Raw genomic sequence first — 9,760 nt, 5'->3', positions numbered from 1 at the left:
CAATTCAGTAGCTAAATTTCTCTTGATTCATATGTTCATGGCAGTAATGCAGATTCCATTTTTCACATTTTCACTCTTACACATAGCTATTGGATTTTTCAAGTCAGTATTCACACAGCAGTTTCTGCTATTCCATGTATTCCCCTTACATAGTCACTGGTGTGCATACCTTATCTCCCCATAGTGATGTTTTTTTAGGTTTTTTGCACCCAGTTCAGACTTAGAATGGTGTTCCAAACGTTATTCGTTATTGTTAGTAGTTTTTCGTTTGTGAACCCTCCCCACCACACCTATTGCCAATCCATATAATACGCATAAATAGCCTGGGTCTCAGCTTCCCATACACGGTAAGTTTTTTAACTGCATGAGAGGACACACACAAGCTAGGGACCCCAACGTAGAGAAATACTTTGGCGTAGTGTTGGGGCTCTATTGCATTGATCAATTCAGTAGCTAAATTTCTCTTGATTCATATGTTCATGGCAGTAATGCAGATTCCATTTTTCACATTTTCACTCTTACACATAGCTATTGGATTTTTCAAGTCAGTATTCACACAGCAGTTTCTGCTATTCCATGTATTCCCCTTACATAGTCACTGGTGTGCATACCTTATCTCCCCATAGTGATGTTTTTTTAGGTTTTTTGCACCCAGTTCAGACTTAGAATGGTGTTCCAAACGTTATTCGTTATTGTTAGTAGTTTTTCGTTTGTGAACCCTCCCCACCACACCTATTGCCAATCCATATAATACGCATAAATAGCCTGGGTCTCAGCTTCCCATACACGGTAAGTTTTTTAACTGCATGAGAGGACACACACAAGCTAGGGACCCCAACGTAGAGAAATACTTTGGCGTAGTGTTGGGGCTCTATTGCATTGATCAATTCAGTAGCTAAATTTCTCTTGATTCATATGTTCATGGCAGTAATGCAGATTCCATTTTTCACATTTTCACTCTTACACATAGCTATTGGATTTTTCAAGTCAGTATTCACACAGCAGTTTCTGCTATTCCATGTATTCCCCTTACATAGTCACTGGTGTGCATACCTTATCTCCCCATAGTCTTTATTTTGGAATTCTGTTTAGAACTCTTCAGATCATATTCAGAATGATATTTTAGCAATGTGATAAAGAGTAAAACATACATTGATTCTTACGATAGACATCCTGTTCGCTGGAAAATTGAAAATTTCATATAGGATGCCATTAGGATGTCACCCCCTACAGCAGATATTAATCATTTACAGGACCATTTAGAGTTTGCTATGCTACAGCAGGAGCTCGCCTTCCACCCAGCTGTTGCTCATCAGTATTCCCTTGGTGTTTTACAACTCCTTCTTTTGGACTGGTGTTGGTGATATTTTTCAGTTCATTCAAACCTTGGTTGCAAGCAGGCGGCTTGTACTCCTCTGTGGTATCGTTGCTGAAAACGTTGCTGAATTTCTACCTGAGTCATCTGTGGTCAAGTAGTTGATGCATTTTCCCTCTGTGTATCCTTCTTGCGTTTTCTATAGAGTTTTGTTGGGTTGATGAAGAGCTCATCCCATCTATTCCCTATTTGAGGCCCAGCACTAGAGATACCTAGGGTTAGGTATCCAGCTTGGCGCATAGGTGGAGAAGCTGTCTAGGGTGATTTGGAACCCCAGGGACCAGCGGTAGGCTTGGTCAGGGGTCACCATCTTCCCGTTCCCTAGACACAGGGTTTCCCTTCCCTTTCGCCCTTCACTTGTTACTTCCCCGTACCAAACGTCACACATATATCATGGTATTTTTAAAAGTCTCAGTAATGTTGGAATTTGGCAGGATAAGAAAGAGTGTCAACAAAGTTACTTCTTATGAAAATATGATTTCCATACTTTTGTATTCACTAAACACCCAACCTGTTACATATGGAAAATCCAAAATTTCTTTGAGTGTTCGGGAGTCTTTGAGTCACAGAAAATTGGGGTCTATTTATTTTTGTAAAACATCTTTGAGGACCATTACTAAATGTGTTGAAGATGTTAATGCGCCCGATAATTGTAGTTAGGATGGTTAAACTGAGCAAAAAAAAAGGATTGAACATGGACAGCACATGGATGACAAGTGAGAAAAAATCCTCCCACATTTCTGGATAAGAATGGGACTGATTTTTTATTTGCTCGACTGACCCTAGCCTAAGGGGTACTTTGCACGTTGCGACATCGCAAGCCGATGCTGCGATGCCAAGCGCGATAGTCCCCACCACCGTCGCAGCAGTGATATCTTGTGATTGCTGCCGTAGCGAACATTATCGCTATAGCAGCTTCACATGCACTTACCTGCCCTGCGACGTCGCTCTGGCCGACGACCCGCCTCCTTCCTAAGGGGGCAGGTCGTGCGGCGTCACAGCGACGTCACACGGCAGGCGGCCAATAGAAGCGGAGGGGCAGAGATGAGCGGGACGTAAACATCCCGCCCACCTCCTTCCTTCCTCATTGCAGGCGGGAGGCAGGTAAGGAGATGTTCCTCGCTCATGCGGCTTCATACACAGCGATGTGTGCTGCCGCAGGAACGAGGAACAACATCGTACCGTCGCTGCTGCCAAATTATGGAAATGTCGGACCCTACACCGATCATACGATAACGACGCTTTTGCGCTCGTTAATCGTAAGTAAAAGGATTCTCATACTGCGATGTCGACAGCGATGCCGGATGTGCGTCACTTTCAATTTGACCCCTCCGACATCGCACCTGCGATGTAGCAATGTGCAAAGAACCCCTTAGTTTAATTTGAGTAATTGGGACACAGCTGCACTATCAGACCCAACTGCTAACAATTTTATCAAGCATCATGCCACACATTGATAAATTTGAAGCAAATACCAACAGCACACTTTCCAGAATTTCTATTATGATGAATCACCCCCCATCCCTAAAAAAAAAAGACTGACTCAATGGCGACTTTAAGTACAAGCCCCACCCTTTCACCCCTTCTTCTTACTTTTCACCTTCTATATTTCTTCCCCACATTTTTGAAAATGAAAAAAAAACCTGATCAGAATAACTGGACCATTTTTCTCGGATGGAGAGAATACGGTGGTGTGACTCTACCCTTGTACATGTAGTTTATAAAGTACTTAAATCTTACAAGATTTGGGCTGTCTCCTTCCAGAAATTATTGTCCCCAAGGCTTGAGGAGGCAAAACAAACAAGGAACCAAACTATATATGTGTCACGGGGTACGTACTAATGGAACAGGGGCTCAAAAGCTGGCCCTCAGAAGACTCGAGACTCTGCACTGTCCATTATCTCGGAGGTAAACTTGATTTTAGTCAGGTCTGAGCCCCCAGCGTGACCCCGTCTCCTGTTCGAGCCCTGATCTTACTCCCCCCACCCTAGAGCGGGCCGTAAACCCAATAAGAAAACCCCACAGAAAAGACTCGGACAAAGGGGAACGAAACCTCATACACACTGCACTCAATCACAAAGGGGAGACAAAATATGTACAGGGGAATAAAGAAATGGGTAGGGAATAAACTCACAACAGGGAACGTTCACACCACGCAGAATAGCAACTGTAGTTCACCATGAACGGAATAACCACTGAGACCAGGATCGCTGAAGCTATCTTCGGCAATTTCCTACTACACTCCCCAGGCTTAATTGTAATTAGCAACCCAGCTCTCAGACTTAGTTGCAAACTGCTCTAGGCCTCTGTCACACGTTCGTGCCTCCGGTACGTGTATGGACAGTTTTCTCACGTACATGAGACACGGGCACACGTTGACATATGTTTTCCTATAGTTTCAGGCACACGTAAGTATTTTTGCATGGAACGTGTTTTCGTTCCGTACTTACGTGTGCCCGTGTGCTCCATACGCCGACATGTCCGTTTTTCTCCAGCATCACGGGTGTCACACAGAATGCAAACGTGTCACACATAACACACACGGACCACACGGATGTGTTCCGTGTGACACGCACCGGAGAAAAGACATGTGTCTTTTAAAAAAACCAAACCTTTACTCACCTTCTCCAGCCCTCCTGTCTCTGCCGCTGCTGTCACTTGCTGCCGACCGCCGCTCATTATGCTCATTTAATATTCACTTCACTGCGGCCAGAAGCAGCAGCAGCGGGGAGTCGGCAGGACCGGAGACCGCAGATCAGCACCATGGACAGCGACGCCAGGGACAGGTGAGCAGAAAGTTCCCGTTCTCCGTGTGTTATCACGGATAACACACGGAGAACACACATGTGCCATACACACAGCACACCGAGGACAATCTGCATCTTTGACACGTCCGTGAAACACGTGCGTGATTTTCACGGGCGTGTGACAGAGGCCCTAAAAAGGATTAGCTCCTGCATGGCTGAGAGCAGTAAAACAACTCAGCCGACGCCCAGCAAAGCTGAGTATTTAAGAGACATCAGATTGCCTGTCGGACTCTGCAATGTAAACAGAGTCCAACACCATAGTAGTAACCGCGTGTGCGGACCCGGGCAGCACATGACAATATGCACTAACTCACCCTTCTGAGGTGCTTCTCCTGTCTTTGTTGACAGCGCTGCAACTAATCACTGAGCACAGTAGCGGTGACAATGAAGGTGGGACAAACAACTGAAATCAGTGAATGGCTGCAGCAGATCAACAAAGACAGGAGCCAGTTGAGAGAGACAGAGCTGGAGCCCAAAAGGGAGAGTAAAAGCTCAGTTGATTTTTTTTTTTACTATTTTTGAGTTTTGTCTCCCTGAGTTTTTGGAGTAATAATATTTCAAAGGGGATAACCCCCTAAAAGGGGTTGTCCACTACTTTTACATTGATAACCAATTGTAAGGATAGGCCATCAATGTCAGATTGCCCAGGATCCGACACACCGCACCCCCACCGATCAACTGTTCCCGGTGCCGGGGACAGTAGCAGGCAGCTGGAAATGCTCAGTTCCTGAGCTGCTCCGTCTTCTGATCGTGGCCGCGGCCAGGTACTGCACATCAGCCTCCTATTCACCTGAATAGGAGGCGGATGTACAGTACCCGGCAGAAATCACTATGAGAAGATGAAGTGTCGCGGGCGGCGGGGAGCTGCGCTCACCACGCTCGGGTCCGGCGCTGCTGCTGCTGCTGCTCGGTGGCTCGAGCGGTGGGCCGGATCCGGGGACTCGAGCGGCGCTCCTCGCCCGTGAGTGAAAAGGGGGGGGTAGTTCAGTTTGGGGATTTGGTCCGTGATGCCACCCACGGGTTGTGGTGAGGTTGGGCACCACCGCTGCTATTGACGGGGATCCCGGGAGCGATGGCAGGGAGCAGCTGGGATGCTTCTCTCCCCTCCGTGGGTAGGGGGGTTGGTGGTCCCGGGGCCCGGTGAGGTGACGGGGAGGCAGGGTTGGCAAGGTGCAGGGTCGCTTGGACTGTGCAGCGCGGTGCCGGATGGCACGGTAGTACTCACTCAGCCACAAATGGATGCAAAGTCTCTGGTAAAACAAACGGCTGGATGGACGGGTCCCGCAGCCGGATGCTGTGGTTTCTCCTGGACGGGTGGTGGTGGCTGCCTTTCCCTGCACCTTTTGTGTATGTTCGGTCCCGATGGCTTCCCACCGGTAACCCGCTCCCCAGCGTGTATATGTGCCGGGGGAGCCCTTTTGCCCGCAGGCTCTGACCCTGGGAACTCTAGCTGTGGCGGTAGCTGTATTTCCCTTTTGCTGGTTGGACGGTTGCCTTCAATCGGGTCTTGGCTGTTAGGAAACCCCTGGGGTTCCGGTCACTAACGGATTTGACCTGTTTAACGGCGACTCCAAGCCGGGTCGGGGTCCGCAGGCCCTGCCGGTTTGTGCTGGCTTCACTTCGCTCCCCGGTTCAGTACCGGCGGGCCACCGCCCGTCCCCGGTCCTACGGTTCCACGTTGATCTGCCTCTCCTGCAGACGGCCAACACCGTCTGCCAACCTTGTTCTCGGTGCCCGGGCCACGTACCCGGACACAGTCAGTTTGCTCCTCTACTACCACTTCCCTAACTGCACTCGAGCTCTGCCCGAGCTGAACCCTCTTCCTTTCCCGCCTCCAGGACTGTGAACTCCTCAGTGGGTGGGGCCAACCGCCTGGCTCCACCCCACCTGGTGTGGACATCAGCCCCTGGAGGGGGGCAACAAGGATTTGTGTCTGACTGATCTGCCTATCTCGGGGTGGGGGTGTCGTGTTGTAGTCCCTGTGACGACCTGGCTAGTCCAGGGCGCCACAGAAGCAGCTCAGGAACTGAGCATTTCCAGCTGCCTGCTACTGCCCCTGGCACCGAGAACAGCTGATCGGCTGGGGTGCTGTGTGTTGGACCCCGGCCGACCTGACATTGATGACCTATTCTAAGGGGTACTTTGCACACTACGATATCGCAAGCCGATGCTTGCGATGCCGAGCGCGATAGTCCCCGCCCCCGTCGCAGCTGCGATCTCTTGTGATAGATGCCGTAGCAAACATTATCGCTACGGCAGCTTCACATGGACTTACCTGCCCTGCGACGTCGCTCTGGACGGCGACCCGCCTCCTTCCTAAGGGGGCGGGTCATGCGGCGTCACAGCGACATCACACGGCAGGCGGCCAATAGAAGCGGAGGGGCGGAGATGAGCGGCACGTAAACATCCCGCCCACCTCCTTCCTTCCGCATAGCCGGCGTGAGCCGCAGGACGCAGGTGGGAGATGTTCCTCGCTCCTGCGGCTTCACACACAGCGATGTGTGCTGCTGCAGGAACGAGGAACAACATCGTAACACCGGTCCTTCCGAAATTATGGAAATGACCGACGCTACACCGATGATACGATTTCGACGCTTTTGCGCTCGTTAATCGTATCAAAAACGATTTACACACTCCAATATCGACAGCGACGCCGGATGTGCGTCACTTTCAATTTGACCCCACCGACATCGCACCTGCGATATCGTAGTGTGAAAAGTACCCCTAAGGATACGCCATCAATGTAAAAGTAGGGGACAACCCCTTTAATTCTGCCATTGTAAGAATCGTTCTGTATATAAATCTGCCATTTTGGGCTTCAATAAGATCGTGCTTCTATGTCACTAATACATCAAGCAACTATTTCTCCATATTTCTGCATCAAAGCAGTAATACATGCAATCCCCTTGGTAATAAAGCAGAAAAAGAAAAAGCAGCTCTATCAGTTTCGCTATCTAATTTTATATTTACAATAATGTGATAATACCACAGGAAAAGATAGATGAAAGCATTGTCTGACTATTAAAAACCTTTTTTTGGCCTCTCTCTGCACCGGACTCAAGGGCCAATGGAGCATTGAGCTGAGATAACTGAGTCAGACTGATTGCTAAGGACGCGATACCTGACAGCCTTATATAAATGGCTGCAGCGGCGAGGCAATGTATCCAGAGCAACCGGTCTGTCTCAAATGAATCACCCGTGCCGACAAAAAAAGGAGTATACGGGGAAAGCATCTCAGCAGTAGGGAAGCCAATCCACCCCCCCCTTCCCCTATGCACAACCCCGATTCCCAAAAAGTTGGGACGTTGTGCAAAATGTAAAGAAAAGAACGCAATGATATGGAAATCTCTCGTAGCCATATTTCATACACAACAAGGCATAGAACACAGATCAGAAGGTGAACATTCCATTTTATTTGAAAAAATTATGGCCGCAACACATCTCAAAAAAATGTGGACTCGAGCCCATGTCTACCATTGTGTAGCATTCCTTCTTCTTTGTAAAATAGTGTAAATGTCTGAGAAGTGAGGAGATCAAATTCTGGAGTTTTGTAAGAGGAATGTCCCATTGTTACAGTCATGGTAGCCTTGAAATTGTTCCAGAAAATGAAGTATTTTTGCCAAAAAATTACTGCCATTACACATGTTTTCTTATACACATGTTTATTTCCTTGGTATGTATGAGCGCAACACAAACAAATGAGAAAACAAATGGCAAAGTTACATAATTTCACAGAAAACCCAAAAAATGGGACGGACAAAAATGTTGTCCCCCTCAACTTCATATTTGGTTGCACCCTTTACCCCTTTGGAATAAATAACTGCAATTAATTGCTTCCTATAACCATCCACAAGCTTCTTCCTCCTCTCACCTGAAATTTTGGACTCTTCTTTATAAACTGCTTCTGGTCTCTCATACTTGAAGGCATCTTCTCCCATCAGGAATTTTAAAATCCGTCCACAGTTGTCAATGGGATTTAGATCTGGACTCATTGCTATCACTTCAAAACTCCCCAGCACTTTGTTTCCATCCATTTCTAGAGGCTTCTTGAAGTGTGTGGTGTCATTGTCCTGCTGGAAGATCTAGGATGTAAACCTGAGCTTTGTGACTCTGGACATTACATTGCGACCCAATATCCTTTGGTAAACTTCAGATTTTATAATGCCTTGTACAAAGTCAAGGCACCTAGGGCTGGAGGCAGCAAAACAACCCCAAAACATCTTTGAGCCTCCACCATATTTGACAGTAGGTGCTGTGTTCTTTTCTTGGTAAGCCTTGTTTTGTCTTTGGTAAACCGTAGAATGATGTGCTTTACCAAACAGCTCTATCTTGGTCTCATCTGTCCACAAGGTGCTTTCCCAAAAGGATTTTAGCTGACTCACATACAATTTGGCATACTGCAGTGTAGCCTTTTTATGTACCTGTGTCAGCAGTGGGGCCCTCCTGAGTCTCCTACCATAGCTGTTCATTTTATTCAAATGTTCATGAATAGTTTGCGCTGACACTGATACCCTCCAAGCCTATGGGATGGCTTGAATTTCTTTGGAGCTTGATTGGGGTGGCTTTTCCACCTTTTGGACTATCCTGTGTTCCAACCTTTCATCAATTTTTCTCTCCCATCTACGTCCAGGGAGATTAGGTACAGTGCCATGGGTTGTAAACCTTTTGATTATATTGCACACCGTTGACAAAGGAACATTAAGATCTCTAGACATGGACTTGTAACCTTGAGATTGTTGATATTTTTCAACAATTTTGGTTCTCAAGTCCTCATACAGTTCTGTTCTCCTCTTTCTGTTCTCCGTGCTTAGTGTGGCATACACAGACACAATAGAAAAATTGAGTCAACGTCTCTCCTTGCTATCTAGTTTCAGGTGTGCTTTTCATATTGCCCACACCTGTGCGTTTGAACGAGCATCACATGCTTGAAACAAAGTTTTTACCCGCAATTTTGGAACGGTGCCAACAATTTTGTCTGGCCCATTTTTAGGTTTTGTGTGAAATTATGTCCAATTTGCCGTTTTTTTGTCTGTTGTTCCAATATACACTAAGGAAATAAACATGGATAACAAAATATGTGTAATTGCAATAATATTCTTGGATAAATACTTCATTTTCTGGAACAATTCCAAGGGTGCCAACACTTTTGGCCATGACTGTTTCTGATGCAGGTCTCTAGCGCCTCAGCAGTCCTGGTTCTTCTTTTTTATTTTTTTGTTACATAATGCGTAAAATGTTTACTATTGGTTAAAGGTTTGGACTGTAGGCAGCAGGTTCACATTGAACTCTTCTTTTGGGAAGACATGCTGTTGTGATGGATGCACAATGTGGTTTAGGTTTGTCTTGCTGATCTATACAAAGTCTTCCCTGAAATAGACTTTGTCCAGATTGAGCACTTGTTGTTCTAAAACCTCTATGTAATAGTCAGCACTGATAGCACCTTTCATGTATAAGCTATTTACTGCTATAGGCATTAATTCAGCCCTATACCATCAGAGAGGTAGGAACAGTGTGCTGATAGCAAGCTGCAGGACACGGTGAACATGGTTTCTACAAAGAATTTTCGATTTTGAGTAAT

Source organism: Anomaloglossus baeobatrachus, chromosome 11 (genome assembly GCF_048569485.1).
Source record: "Anomaloglossus baeobatrachus isolate aAnoBae1 chromosome 11, aAnoBae1.hap1, whole genome shotgun sequence".
NCBI lineage: Eukaryota > Metazoa > Chordata > Amphibia > Anura > Aromobatidae > Anomaloglossus > Anomaloglossus baeobatrachus.
The sequence above is the reverse complement of the archived record's forward strand: the minus strand, read 5'-3'. Positions refer to the sequence as shown.